Source organism: Lathyrus oleraceus, chromosome 3 (assembly GCF_024323335.1).
Source record: "Lathyrus oleraceus cultivar Zhongwan6 chromosome 3, CAAS_Psat_ZW6_1.0, whole genome shotgun sequence".
NCBI lineage: Eukaryota > Viridiplantae > Streptophyta > Magnoliopsida > Fabales > Fabaceae > Lathyrus > Lathyrus oleraceus.
The window spans coordinates 532,518,190-532,532,240 of NC_066581.1; the positions used below are offsets into that span (position 1 = coordinate 532,518,190).

Sequence of the window (14,051 nt, forward strand, 5' to 3'; positions counted from 1 at the left end):
GAACTGGAATTTTCATGCTCGCGACTGAAGTGTTTTACTCTTTCTTAATAATGTCCATTAACTCAGCAAGCTGACTCTTCATTGTTCGCTTGGAAGGGTTGCTTTCCCTCAGGGCGCCGCCTATAATGGAAACAATGTAGTGGTACTTCCCCTTGTTCCTTTCGCCTTCCTAGCTGCTTACATATTTTCCTTTTCCCTCGACCAGGACTTCCACGGTTTTCTTGGGGTATTATTTTCTCTTTGGAGAGTCTTCTCGAAATATCTTGTCATTCTTTTTTATATTCGAATAGTCGACCCTTCTTAATTATCCCTTCCATTGCATCCTCCAACTAGATGTAATTGTTTGTCTTATAGTTGCAACTCTTGTGAGAATGGTAATATTTGGACTTATTAGTCCGGGCGAACTCCATGTCCAGATATGGGTTCCTTATCCCGACCTCCTTAAACTCTGTCTATGTGAATTCCTTCAAGATTTTCTCCTGTGAAGTTCTCAAGGGATTATAAGTATCATTTTCTTCTTTGAACCGTCTGACGTCTTTCTTTGACGACGAGATAGGTCTTGCATTTTCTAGTACGCGACTAACTTCCTTATCCAATTTTTTCTTAGTTGATGTAGGTTTTTTCCCTACTTAACAAATCCTTCCGATTATGGGCCTCTTTTCTCCCCAAATTTTCTCAGAGCGCACAGTTTAATCTCAAGCCTCTTTCAAAAACCCAACACTTCAAGCTTTCGTCTGAGCCTCCCACAACTACGACCAATTTTGTTAAGAGGTCAATGTATATATGCAAGGTTTATTTATTACCTTGCATGATTGAGCTAAGCAAAACCATGGTAGTTGGTTGCCTCTTCCTATTGATAAAGTGGGCAGTGAAAGCTTCACATAAGTCAAACCAAGAGTTTATGCTTCTTCCCAAAAAAGACATGTATTAGGCCATGGTTGTTGCCTTGGTCAGTGAAAATAGTCTTCACTTCATGAATATGCCAACCATGGTAGTAGTATAGTAGGTTTTATACATGTTTGGTATGCTCATCTAGATCTCTTGCCCCATCATAGTTTTGGAGCTTCAACGACTTCTCTATGACTTTGGGATTCTACTGTCCATGATACAGATGAATATGGGATTTTCCTTCCATGTCTGGATGGGACCATATTCCTCATATCTTTTCCTCCTCCTAGGGCGGTGAACTTCATGATGAGTATGACCACCTCTTCCTCCTTCGGGATCTGGGGAAGGAGTTATGAAACTATATGCTTGTAGGTTTAATCAGGAAGTGATCAAAGCCAAATATGCATAGCTCTGATAACATCATGTTTTTAATGAGGAAAACATATGAAGATGCAACATACTTTAAAGTTACTTTGAAGATAATAATGCATGAAGAAAGGCAAGTTCTAAAGCTAGTTAAAGCAATCAAAGACGCACAAGATAATTAATCAAGTTATTCCTCCAAATAAAGTTGAATATTTAAGGTTTGATGATCACCAATGATATCCTCTAATGATGGCATCTGACTTGAAGATATCTCAAGCCTGATCCACAAGAAGATTCAAGTGAAGTTCTCATATGATCGGCTTATCCAACAAAAGGACTTGAAGCTTCATAGTATGAAAGAGAGGAAGTGTGAAAACTCGCTTGATCGTGTCTATCTGAGTGATTAGTATTTCGTTAAAACATAAGGGCATGTTTTTAAATTGTGAAGAAGATGGGTTCATCTTTCTTATCCTGGTTTATATTAATACAAAACCGTATCTTGGAAGAAATATCAAAGAAGAAAAAGATTGAGACCAAAGTATCAAGTTTGCATAAAGTTTTTGATTTCAATGGAATTGGATCATATACCAAGGTATAATGTGAAATTTAGTTTTTATAAGCTTTGGGATCTCAATAATTAATCATAAACTTTTAAGCATGCATAAGTTTAAAGTTACATCTTTAACTTAGCGAAAATTGCTTTTGTTTGCTGAAGTAATCAATTGTCATATTGAAGCAATCAATTGTCACTAAAGCAACACAAAGTTTTCTGAAACTTTTTCACACTTTTCATTGCATTTTTTCATGGAATACATTTAATAATCGTTGCAACATATTTCTGAATATTCTCTTAAGCATTGTCGTGAATTTTCAAAAGGTTTCTTTTGTTGTTAAGTATTAGTAATATTTGACAAAAAGAGTTTTTCTTGCATAATTTTCAATCATATGTGAATTTTTTTAGTGAAAATACTAGAGAAGTTAAATGTTTATATCATCTTAATTTGGTCATTGAAGGAGAAGATTTAATTGTCAATATATTAGAAAAGCAACAAATCTCTCAATCTTATCAAGTCTGCTACAAAGTCTGTCTATACTAAATTTTATCTGTTTGTTATAATTTTCACCAAGTGTGTGGTGATTCTTATCTATAAGAAAGTGGTTGTTCTTTCTACTAGAGTTTGCAAATAAGAAGATTTGTCTTTTTAGTTTTTGGAAAAATTCCTTTGAATCAGACTGATTCAAAGTCCGCCATAGTTGTTGGTGTTGTTGGAAATAAAGGAAGTGATTTGCTTCTTTGTTGTTGTTAGAAGATTGTAAGAGAAGTCTTGGTGTTAGGTTTATACAAATATCTAACAATAGTGAAAATCTCTCACAGGGTATGAGGAGACTAGATGTATCCTTGATTGAAAAGGGAAACTAGTATACATCATTGTGTTCTTTATTTTTCTGCATTTATGCACTTTGTTTCATAAGTTCATCAACATATTTTTGGAAAAATAAGAACATAAGAACATCTCTAAAATAACAGAAAAATTCTTACAATGTAATTCACCTCTCACTCTTAGATTGCACTTTATACTTTTAATTGGTTTCATTTTTCATTGAAGTGATCAATTGTCATATATCTTTGCCAGCGAAAAATTCTATTTTTAAAGCATGACAATCGATTGTTGGGGTATGTGCAATCAATTGTCATAGTGTATTTTTTTGGCAATTTTTGAACATTAAAAAGAAAATAATCGATTGCCATGCCTATGCAATCAATTGTCATTTGCAAAACTTTGAAAAAATTCTGAATTTATGCTAAACATTTCCATTGCATGTATTCATAGAACCTTTTCTAAATATTGCAAGTTTTATTCTGATTTTTCTTTAAAAAATTAATTGCTTGCAAGGGCTTTCTTATGCATTATAAAGTGTAGAATTTTTCATTGTTCAAAACATCGCTTTCATGTACAACTTTTATATGATTCAAGTGTCAGTAAAATATTAATAGATAAACTTTTTCCTACATTATTTTTATTCATATGTGAAAACACTTGAGTACTTAAATATTTATACCATCTTGATTTATTCATTAAAGGTGAAGAATGGATTATCAATATATCATAAAAGTAATAAAGCTCTCAATTTTATCAAGTCTGGTGCAAAGTCTGAATGTATAACATTTTATCAATTTTTTGTAATACTCACCAAGTGTGTCGTGATTTTTGTCTGTAAGAAAGTGGTTGTTCTTTCTACAGGTGTTTGCAAATAGAAAGACAATAGAAATAGTTGTCTTTCTATTTGTTGGAAAAAGTTCTTTGAATCGGGGTGACTCAAAGTCCACCATAGTTGTTATTGTTGTTGGAAATCAAGGAAGTGATTTGATTCTTTATTATTGTTAGAAGATTATAGAAGAAGTCTTGGTATGAGACTTGTACAAAGATCTAACAATAGTGAAAATATCTCACAGGATGTAAGGGGACTAGGTGTACCCTTGATTGAAAAAAGGAACTAGTATACATCATTGTGTTCTTTATTTTTCCGCGTTGAAATTTTACACTTTACTTCATAAGTTCTTCAACATATTTCTAGAAAAATAAGAACATAAGAAAATCTATAAAATACCCAAAAAAAAGTATTAAAATCTAATTCACCCCCTCTTAGATTGCATTATATACTAGCAATTGACATCAGAGCAGGTTAAGGTAACGTGCTCCTCGATCTGAAAAATCGCTTCCGCTACCTGGCTTTTAGAGATGTTGTTAGTAACAACAAACCTCCATACTTTATTGGTGAACATTATGATTTTTGGAAAATTCACATGCAAACGTATCTTGAGAAACAATGCGATAATATTTGGGATGCTGTTGAAAATGGGCCATATGTTCCTAAGATGGTCATAAGTATTGTAGAACAACGAAAAGTAAAAGGCTTTTGGAATGATGATGATGAGAAGAAAGTGCTCTTTGAAAACAAGGCGAAGAACATGTTTCAACTAACTCTAGGTATGGATGAATTCTTTCGTATATCTCATTGTAAAATATCAAAAGAGATTTGGATACCTAGAAGTAACACATGAAGGCACGGTAGAGGTAAAAAGATATAAACTAAACACTTTGTCACAAGAACATGAAATATTTAGAATGTAGCCCCGTGAATCAATTCTTGATTTTCAAAAGAGATTTAGACATTTAACAAATAATTTGATAACACTTAGTAAAACTTTTACAAATGATAAATTAAATCTAAAGTGCTTATATCTTTAACAAAAGTTTGACAACCAAAGGTAACGACTATTTCGGAAAAGAAAACTCTTTCAAAAATGCTTTATGCAACATTGTTTGGTAAACTTCAAGAACATGAGATAGAACTTAAAAGATTGGAGAAGCATAAAGATCAAGAAAAGAATTCTAAAAATACAGCCTTTAAAAATAGAGTAAAAAATTATGGTAGCAATCAATAGGATGAGTCCACTAATGATGAAGATGATGATCTTATCAAAAGGTTTGAATTTTTTTTAAGAAAAGAAAAGAAAAAGGAGATCATTCATAAAGAAGAGCCAATGAGGAAGGTTACATGTTTTGAATGTGGAAAAAGAGGACATATCAAGAGTGAGTTCTCTACACTTGAAAAGAAGAATAAATTTAAAAGCAAGAAGGACAAAAGGCCAAAGAAATCATATGTAGCATGTGATGACAATGAAATAAGTTCATCTTCAGATGAATATCATGGAAGTAAGGCATTGATAGAATCACATCATTCAAGTGATAAAGAACATGAGGTTAGTGATTCTAAAATTGATGATAATCCTTCATATGATGAATTACAAAATGCTTTTCATGAATTATTTGAAGAATTTTTGAAACTTCCTAGACAATGTTCAAATCAAAATAAAACTATTTTAGAATTAAAAGTATAGCTAATGATAGAAAAGTGGAATTAGAATAAGTAAGAAATTCCACATGCAATAATTGTCATGATCATGAATTCAAAATTGTTGAACTAAACCAAGTGATCAAAAAATATGAAAAAGTTCAAATTGATTTAGAAAATGTGTTAAGTAGTCAAAGATATTCAAGTAATAAATGTGGACTTGACTTTAATAATTTTGGTAATCCTAATACAAGTCAAACTATCTTTGTAAATGTTACTAGCAAATTCAACAATAAGGAATCAAATAAAGTACATGTTGTAAACCATCATAAAAGGCCTTATGATGGAAATAACTTTTATGTCAATAAAATGAGTCATATTTTTAGACCTACTTGTTTTTATTATAATGAAAAAGATCATACTTGTAATGCTTGCTACATAAAAAATTATGGTATTTCTTATGGTGAGTATGTATAGGTGAGGAAGGGATCTAACCCAAGAGGACCCAAAGAATATTGGTTACCTAAGTACTATTAATTATTTTGTAGGTACTTGAAGATGATATGCTAGTATTGTCAATTCAAGATTGATCTTTCAAGATACATGACCATATGATATGGTAGAATTAAAACTTCATTAGATTAAGGATTATTTGAAAAAGATTGGAATAAAATCATATATTATGAAGAAGATAAGTTCTCTTATGTTAATGTATAATTTCCCTTATATTATTATACTCCTTTGGATTTTACTCTTTTTATTTTTGATAATATCAAAAAGGGGGGAAAGAAAGATGGTTGTTTTTGTTGTTTTTCAGGATACTAAAGTCATTATAGCATAAATAGCAAAACAAATGGGGAGATATGCAATATAGGGGGAGATATACAAGATAGCAGGAGAAATAAAGCATCAAACAAAAACTTCCCATCAATGTGTTTTGTACTCATTAAAAAAAAGGAGATTGTGAAGAAGATGTGTTCGTCCTTATTGGCTTAGTTTTGGTGAAGAAAAAAGTCTATCTTAGAAGAAAGATTAAAGAAGAAAAATATTGAGTCAAAGTATCAAGTTTGCGTAAAGTTTTAGATTTCAAAGGAATTGGATCATAAACCAAGTACAATATGCAATTTAGTTGTTATAAGATTTAAGTGCTGAAGAATTAATCATAAAATTTTAAGCATGCGTAAGTTTAAAGTTGCATCTTTAACTTAGGAAAAATTACATTTTTTCATTGAAGCAATCAATTGTCATATATCTCTGCCAACGGAAAACTCTATTTTTAAAGCATGACAATTGATTGTTGGAGTATGTGTAATCAATTGTCATAATATATTTTTTTTGCGGCAATTTTTGAACATTAAAAAGAAAGCAATCGGTTGTCATGCCTATGCAATCGATTGTCATCTGCAAAACTTTGAAAAAATATGAATCAGTGGTCAACCTTTTCATGGCATATATTCATAGTACCTTTTCCAAATCATTGCAAGTTTTATTTTGATTTTTCTAAACATTGACATTATTGGCAAGAGGTTTTTGATGCACTATAAAATGCCGAATTTTTCATTGTTCAAAACACATTTTTCATGAACAATTTTCATATGTTTCAAGTCTAAGTAGAATATTAACAAAGAAACTTTTTCTTGCATAATTTTCATTCATATGTGAAAAAGTTTAGTGAAAACACTTGAACACTTAAATATTTATATCATCTTAATTTTTTCATTGAAAGAGTAGATTAAATTGTCAATATATCAGAAAATTAGCAAAGCTCTCAATTTTATTAAGTATGCCCCAAAGTCTGTCTGTATAATATTTTATCAATTTGTTGTAATATTCACCAAGTTTATGGTGATTTTTGTTTGTAAGAAATTGGTTGCTCTTTCTACCGGTGTTTGCAAATGGGAAGTGTTGTCTTTCTATTTATTGGAAAAAGTTCTTTGAATCGGGGAGATTCAAAGTCCACCATAGTAGTTGGTGTTGTTAGAAATCAAGGAAGTGATTTGCTTCTTTGTTATTGTTAGAAGATTGTAGGAGAAGTCTTGTTGTGAGGCTTGTACAAAGATCTAAAAATAGTAAAAATCTCTAACAGGTGTGAGGGGACTAGATGTACCCTTGATTGGAAATGAGAACTAGTATATATCATTGTATTCTTTATTTTTCTGAATTTAAATTCTTCACTTTACTTCATAAGTTCATCAACATGTTTTTGGACAAATAAGAACATAAAAACATCTCTAAAGTAACCGAAAAAGTCTTAAAATCTAATTCATCACCCTTAGATTGCACTATATACTAATATAAATTAATATGGCTAAATCACACACTCACTAAAATTATTTTTGAAGCCTCTATTTTCAAATAAAATCACTTAAAAATGTTTTGGATCCTAGCCAGATGAATTGAAAATTGTCAGATTGTTTAGGGTAAGTTTTTAAACTATCTAATCGATTAGACCAAGTATCTCATTAATTAGATAAAGGCAAAATAAGTCTATAATCGATTATGATAGTGTCTTAATGAATGAAAGCAACTCTCGATCAAATCCTTCAAAAACATTTTCATTCTCTCTCATCCCTCTCTATCACATTCCTCTTTCTCATTATCTCTCTAAAATATTTTCAATTATCTCACATATTTTTAGCCATAACACTTTGAGAAACGTTCTTGTGTTTAGTGAAGAAGTTGTTAAAAGGGGTATTATTATAAACTCACCAAGAGTTCTTTTTTCCTCTTGAGTGAATTATTCTTCCTTAGGAGGTGCTGATTTAGATTTGGAGCTAATCCTATTAAAAATTCTTTTTGGGGGGATTAACATTAATTATCTATTTTATTCATGAATAATAACTAGAGAAGCTCGGTATAAAAGCTCAGTCGATTCGTGGTCATCCCGTTATAAAGCATAAGTTCAGTTTGGAGGATAGTCGATTCAAAACTCCTTCTTGGTTTGAGATAAGTCCGTACAAAATCTTAGTTAAACTTAGAGAATAACCGCTAGAAGCTCTATTCATTGTTTGGTGTGAAGATTAATCACTTCCATTGTTCGCTCTTTGGTTGGAAGTAAACATGAAACTACAATTTTCCTTGTATAAGGGGGCTCTTCAGCTTAAATTCTAAAATATCTCAAGAATTATTGGATACTCTCAAGATCAATTCTTGAAGAGGGGATTATGTGACTTATTTTAAACATAACCTCTATAAATTTATGGTGTTATCGCTCTTCCCTTTAACTTTTTACTTTCCGCTTATTTTTCTTTTATTGATTTTCTACTGCATATCCATTTTTTTTGTTTAAAAATGTTTTTAAATTATGATTTATAAAATAAGATTGTTTAAAACCAATGCTTTTCAAACCCACATAATTTGTCTCCCCCACCTTTTGTATGTGAAGTCACATGTTCAACAAGTGGTGTTAAAGCCTAACTCTTGTTCAAAGACTAGTCGTCTCACGGGGAGGATGACTTCCAACACTATTTTTAACAAGAAATCTTTTCTAAACACACCTCTACCATTCAATGGTGATAGGTTTTAAATATGGGAAGATATTTTAAAATCTTCTTTAAAAATTTTGATTTTAAATTATGGAAAACTATAATTAACGATTTGTTTATCCCTACTCACCATATAAATGGATAACTAGTAGATAAACTAGATTTCCTTTGGACCATAAAGGATAAGGTAAAGTTTGAATTTGATTTCAAAACAAAGAATTTCTTAGTTATGTCTTTAAATGATAATCAACTTTTTTGTGTTCAAAATTGTAAATCTGCCAAGGAAATGTGAGACACTCTTGAAATGATATATGAAGTTTCTCCAAGTGTCAAACAAGAGCGAATCAACACCGAGGTGAAAAAGATGACTATTTTATCCATAAACGCTTCTCTAAATTTAGAAATGTTGTAAATAATGTTAGAACACTTGTCATTGAAAAATATCTAAGAACTAATAATTGGAATTTAAAATCGGATCCAATTCTTAAATGAGAGGTGAGAGTGTTTATGAATTTCAAGAAAAATCCAAAAAGGCGGAAATCATTGAGAAGATGAATGCATTAATTCAACTACTAAAGGATGAAGACATGAGCTCAAGTCTAAAATAATCTTTAGCAACTTCATCAACAAACTTCTATGAAGATAAATTAACTCCAGTAATCTCCTTCGAAAGAATAGGCTCGATAGTTGAACGACCCTCCGAGGATTTAACATCAAATGAAAGAACTTTATCTAGTGAAACCATCGAGAGAAGAAAGGAAAATAAATTCCTTACAAACAATAGAGATTCAACATCAAGGAAGAAGCTCAAAGAGTCAACCTCAGGTAGAAACTTTAAATAATCTTTGTCCAGTGAGGAAGAATTTTTTTTTAAAGTATCTCACAAAGAAGATGACTATTAGGTAATAAAGTTTTCATGCAAGAAGTTGCTTAAATTAAGTGCTAAGTTAGTAGAATACAATGATAACATTAAGAAAAGTAACTTAGACCTTAAGGATTATATTGAGTTTCTAGAAAAGAGTAATGAAACTCTTAAGCATGAAATAACTAATATTAGAAACATAGTTGGAACATGTGAGAAGCGTGTCTCGAAGAAAAAGTAAATAACAGACTTACATGAAACCTTAAGTAGATTTACTAAGGGGAAAGAAAACCTTGACTTGATTCTATCAAGTTAAAGACCTTCCTTAAATAAAACTGGATTATGGTTTGAGTTCAGTAGAACATATAGTAAAGAATTAAATAGGAATAAAGTGATTGAATTGTTTATAAATGTTCCCACTTCAATATTGTCATACCCCCAAATTTGCCATCCCCTTTTCACTTTCATCTGACTTTTGGTCTATAGTTCATCTACATACCCATTGGCATCATAAGACATTCATTTTACCATTGCATTTTTTGAAGTAAACATCATTTATTCAAAGGCCTTTTGATGTTTATGATTAATATGGAATTAGGGTTTCCCCGAGGGTCAAATCTAGGGAACTTTGATGTTACATTGACTAATGATGACCAATTCTCTTGGACTCAAAGTTGTGGAACCCTAATTCTTGATATTTGGCATTTGTGGATCATGTGGTTTGTATCATGGCATTAGGATTTGATTATGGATTGCAAGTTTCACATTGGTCAACCATGAAAGATTGACTTTGACTGATTAAATCTCTTTATGTATTTTTTTATTACACTAGTCCATTAGTTGTTTGGTCTGGATTCAAGTCAAGGAATTACAGTTCACAATTCATAAAAGATCAAGTTTCGTTCAAGGAGCAAAGTTCAATTCAAATCCAAATTCAAATGCCAATTGGGAGGGAAATTTTTTCTTATGAAACAAGTCACATGCTACAATTCAAGGACCAATTTTCATTACAAACTCTCAAAGTTCATTACAAAATAATCCAAATTAAATTTCATACAAAATTTCATCTTTTAACCTAGAGTTAACTCTTGGTCAACTGATGACTTTTTGGTCAAACAGTTGACCAAAGTCAACTAACTAAATCCTAACCCTAATGTATATCCTACTTCTTCTTAATTCATAAGACACCCAATGTTTGCTCAAGTGCTTCATGATTTCTAATGTTTCATATATTTAGGTCTTCAGGATCAATCCATGTGATGCCTTGTTCCATGCCTTGCCATTTGATGACCTTTGCTAAATTCTTCATGATCCTTGCTCACTACGCCAAAAAGGTTTTTTAACAGCGCATCTTAGACAGCGCTTTTAAAAGAAAGCGCTGTCTAAGGTTAAAATAAAAATAAAACACGGAAAATGTTCTAAAAAAATAATGAAAGCGCTGTCTAAGGGGGGGTCTTAGACAACGCTTTTAGAAAGCGCTGTCTAAGACCCCCCCCTTAGACAGCGCTTTTAGAAAGCGCTTTTAAATATAAACCTTAGTCAGCGCTTTTGAGAAAGCGCTGTTTAAAGTCTTTCAATTAAAAAAAAAATTAAAACCAAAAGCGCTGTCTAAGGTGGGGGTTTAGAAAGCGCTTTTGGAAAGCGCTGTCTAAGGCATATCTTAGAAAGCGCTTTCCACAAAAGCGCTGTCTAAGGTCTAATTAAAATTAAATTTCAGACTTCTATTTTCGTTCTCAGTTCTTTTTATTTTCCCTCCTGCGATTAAACCCCTCCAGCGAACCCTAACAGCGAACTCAGCCTCTCACTATCTCAGCCATTCTCATGCAAATCGCTGTTCTCCCAATCGGAAAGTTCATGGCCGCAACTCTTCCGACGAAGGAGTACAGTTTTGTTGGATGGCGTTTTACTCTAAATCCTGGACCGTTTAACATGAAGGAGCATGTTATCATCGCTATCTTCGCTAACTGTGGTGTTTCCTCCTCCGGCGGTGGTGGTGATGTTTACTCCATTGGTGCCATTACTATTATGAAAGCTTATTATAAAGAATCTCTCAGTTTTCTTCTCGCTCTCCTCATCGTCATAAGCGCACAGGTTATTATTACGATTATCTTATCATGAAAAAAGTGTAGAAGATGAGTTGAATATATATCTTTCCATGGTTAAAATATTCTGTGATAAATTTGCTTTATATAGTTGTAAATTGAGTTTGCAGTTAATAGGGTTTGGATGGGCTGGGATTCTGAGGAGGTATCTGGTGAACCCAATTGAAATATGGTGGCCAGCAAACCTCGCACAAGTCTCTCTCTTTAGGTTCATTCTTTTACCCTTACTTCTATATTAAGTCACACTGACATGTTGACACGGATACCTTAAGATGAAAACTTGCTAGTTTGTTACTACTATTTTATACTCTAGTACTAGTTTTGATTACATCATAAACCTTATGCTATAGGGCTCTCCATGAAAAAAATGAAAAATCAAAAGGACTTACAAGGATGCAGTTTTTCCTCATTGCAATGGCTCTAAGCTTCCTGTATTATGCATTCCCTAGATATCTTTTCACAGTATTAACATTCTTCTCATGGGTTTGCTAGGTGTGGCCGAATAACGTAACAGCACATCAAGTTGGATCAGGTTACCGAGGACTTGGAGTCGGCGCCTTCACATTTGATTGGGCTGGGATTTCAGCTTATCGTGGCAGCCCTCTTGTTGCACCATGGACTTCCATTGTTAATATGGGAGTTGGATTTATCATGTTTGTCTATATAATTCTACCTATATGTTACTGGAAGTTTAACACTTTCGATGCTAGAAAGTTTCCTATATTCTCTAATCAGTTGTTCACTCACGATGGACAAAAGTATGACACTACTAAGATTTTAAATGAAGAATATGACCTTAACATAGATGCATACAACAAATATAGCAAGTTATACCTCAGTCCTCTCTACGCATTATCTATTGGAGCAGGTTTCGCTAGGTTTACGTCAACCCTCACTCATGTAGCATTGTTTAAGGGCAGGTAGGCTGTTCTCAAAGCCTGTATAATAGATTTATTTCTTATCGACTTATCGTGACCCTCACTGACATAGTTTCATGTTCGCTCGCAGAAAAATATTGAGACAAAGCAGAACAGCGATGAGTAATGTAAAATTGGATGTGCATGGTAGACTCATGAAGGCTTATAATACAGTACCAGAATGGTGGTTCCTCATTGTATTATTTGGGAGCATGGCACTATCCATAATAATGTCTTTGGTATGGAAAGTGGACGTGCAACTTCCATGGTGGGGTATGCTCTTGGCTTTCGCCTTAGCTTCTGTTGTAACCCTCCCAATTGGTGTCATCCAAGCAACTACCAACCAGGTATTTCTTCCATCTCTAGTATAGTACTTTTCTTTTCTATCGAATCTCGATTTTAACATACTATTTTGATGCATGGAGGAGTTTATGATTTTAACATGAGTGTGGTTGGTTACCTTGCAGCAACTTGGATATGACATTATAGCATAGTTCATGATTGGGTATGTCCTTCCTGGAACACCAATTGCAAATTTGCTCTTTAAGATTTATGGGAGAATCACCACCGCCCATGCGCTATCTTTCTTGTCAGATATCAAACTCGGGCACTACATGAAAATTCCTCCTCGATGCATGTATATAGCACAAGTCTTTTTCATCTCAAAATCTCCTAGTTTAAGCTTTTTTTTTTCTTATCAATCATTATTTATGTAGTTATTTACTTTGAAATGCCTAAATAGCTGGTGGGAACTCTAGTTGCTGAAGTGATGAATGTTTCAGTGGCTTGGTGGATGTTGGATAGCATTAAGGACATTTGCATGGATGATAATGCTCACCGTGACAGTCCTTGGACTTGCCCGAAATACCGAGTGACATTTGATGCATCGGTTATATGGGGTTTGATCGGACCAAGACGACTATTTGGACCGGGTGGATTGTACCGGAACCTGGTATGGTTATTCTTGATTGGAGCTGTGTTACCGGTTCCTGTTTGGGTGTTTAGCAAAATCTACCCTGACAAAAAATGGATTGCTATGATAAATGTACCAATTATATTTAATGGTTTTGCTGGAATGCCACCTGCAACTCCAACCAACATTGCAACCTGGCTATTGACCAGAATGTTCTTCAACTTCTTTGTGTTTCGCTTCCACAAACGTTGGTGGCAGAAATACAATTATGTTCTATCGGTGGCACTTGATGCAGGCACGGCTCTTATGGCTGTTTTGATTTTCTTTGCTCTGCAAAATCCAGGCCATAGTCTGAGATGGTGGGGAACTGAATTGGATCATTGCCCATTGGCTACTTGCCCTACTGCACCAAGAATTGTGGTGGATGGTTGTCCTGTATTCTAATAGAGAAGCCTCCTGGACTAAACTTTCTCTTTTGTATCTGTTTTTGTCTTCTGGGGTGGGAAACAAATTAGGCTTGGAGTATAGGTGAAAGGACTACCTAATAACCAATTGCTTAGCAATTATTGTGTATATGCTTCTTGCTTGACCATGTGAATTATTCCAATTTTGTCTAAGGAATTAAAAAAATTCAAAAAAATATTATTTTTATTTTTATTG

At 33.0% G+C, this 14,051-nt stretch overlaps 1 pseudogene; it reads left to right on the forward strand.

The window, feature by feature from the left end:
* Positions 1-11,253: 11,253 nt before the first annotated feature.
* On the forward strand, positions 11,254-13,835 carry LOC127128739 (oligopeptide transporter 3-like; annotated as a pseudogene).
* Positions 13,836-14,051: the final 216 nt, after the last annotated feature.